Genomic DNA, 2,169 nt, shown 5'->3' with positions numbered 1-2,169 from the left:
AATACCTTAAAGGCCTTTTAGTAGTTAACCTTTATAAATATATTTAGGAATATATCCCTAAAGGCTAGTAGGAAGCCTTCCTTATTAATATAGAAGATGTGTTAGCATGCTAAGTCTTAAATATATTAGGAGTACTTATGCTTTAATAGCAAGAAATAGACTATATTAAGTAGCTAGAGGATGTGTAATAAGTATAGTAGCATGCAGAGAGTAAGGATTTAGTTCTCTAGGCAATAGTCCTTAAACTCCTAGTTAAGATAGCTCTTATAGCTATCTAAGATAAGCACCCTATATACTCCTACCTAACGCGTCTTTGTATATATATTAAAGTGCTTTAACTACTTAAGGCTAAGTATATTATTTGTCTAACTATTCTTAGAGACTAAGAGCTTCTAATTGTAGGGTATATCTATCTCCTTATACTAGGCAGAGATGTAGACACGTCCTTTGTAGATAATGAAAGGTAGGGTTGCATACCTAGCGGCGCAGATGCTCTGGATAACAGTAACCCACTCGCAATCACCTGGCTAAACAAGCTCTAGCCAAGCATGTCTCTCTAAGCCTGTTACAACCTTTAAAGACAAAGCAACACCTATCTAGAACCTAGTTTTATTAAAGTTATATAACGTACTCCACAAGCATGCCGGTCACCCAAGTGTACCGGTCACTTTTGCCAAGACCACACCAACACTATAACTACTTTGCAGTACTATAGTACACAGCAGCATTCTACTATGCTACACAGTATATTATACTAATCTATAGTACTTTACAAATCTTTCTTACAAGTTGTTCTGTTGTGCCCTGTCTTGCTACATGTGCTACAGCGCCTTAAAGACTAAGTGCTCCCATCAACGCGTGACCTCTTCTTTGCCTTCTTCCCATTACTACAGGCCTTAAACTCCTTTAGAGTAGTTAGCCACACTCCCTTAGCAAAGGTTAGAGTCCCTTCTCGCTGTACTTGCTTCCTTTTGTGTGATTTACGACGTGTAGTGGCCTTGTTGGCTGCCTGTAGGTCAGCAACCTAGTTGCACACTAAAACTAGTGAATGTGCCATCAGCTCTGCGCCTTTAGTGAGCTAATTAAGAGCGTTAACTATAGACGTTGGCAAGCTATTAGCATGTCTCTAAATCCTCTCTTAAATTAGCTTTAATTAAGACCTAAATTCTAGAGTGTTGCTTAGTGTTTTAGACTCCTATGTACTGTTGTCCACAGTAGGTGGCGTTGGCGTGCGCAGCCATACTTCAAGCTTTGATAGCACAGCCTCTAGGTCAAGTAGGACTAGGCCAGCACCTCTGAATCCTCCCTAGATGTTACTCTCTGTGATTGAGGCGTTAAAAGCTGCTTTGAAGCACAGCAAGAACTCAAGTTTAGTGATATGCGTAATCTTGCTGCGCATTAGCTGCTTAGCTTGGCAGCCATAGGCCTTCTTTAACAGAGAAAAACAGCCTACGTCAAGTGGCTGTAGTAGGTGCGATGAGTGTGGAGGCATACACAGGGTAATAATCTTGTGTTCCTCGCAGTACTAGTAGAATTCGACTGAGTTGTGGCTCTCGTGGCCGTCCAGAATGAGCAGCTGATAGCTGCCAATAGTGCGCGCCTTTGTGTGCTCATTAAAGTGCTTTAACTACTTAACTCTAAGCTTGTTGTTAGTCTAGCTATTGTTAGAGACATTAAGAACCTAGTTATTAGGTATACTAGGCTCCTTGTATTAGGCAGAGAGGTGGTGCTTGCTAGAGAAGATAATAAAGGGTGGGATAGACCAGCCCTTCGCGCAGATGCCTTGGATAATGCTAGTCCACTCTTAGTCGCCCTGCTGCACTGCCTTTAGTCTCCCTTAACACTCAGAACCTGTAACAACAGCTCCTATTAATATAACACCTATTATAAAGCTAGATTTATTAAAGTTGTAGGTGTCTTTATCTTGTATACTATACTTAGCTTTAGTATTCTCTACTAGTTAGAACTAGTCCCTAATTACCTTAGGATCCTTACACAGAGCTCTCTTATAGTTGTACTTGCAATTAAATTTAACTTTGAGCTCTGGCTGACGTTTAACAAAGTTGGCAGCCTAGTTCTTGCCAACGTAGGGCTAGTGGCGCTCAGCAAGCAGAGAATTGGCCATATCCTCTACATCAGCAAGCCAGGGCGAGTATCCTCGCTCGTCTA

This window comes from Didymella exigua (assembly GCF_010094145.1).
Source record: "Didymella exigua CBS 183.55 unplaced genomic scaffold M421scaffold_70, whole genome shotgun sequence".
NCBI classification, from domain to species: domain Eukaryota; kingdom Fungi; phylum Ascomycota; class Dothideomycetes; order Pleosporales; family Didymellaceae; genus Didymella; species Didymella exigua.
This window is presented reverse-complemented; position numbering follows the sequence as displayed.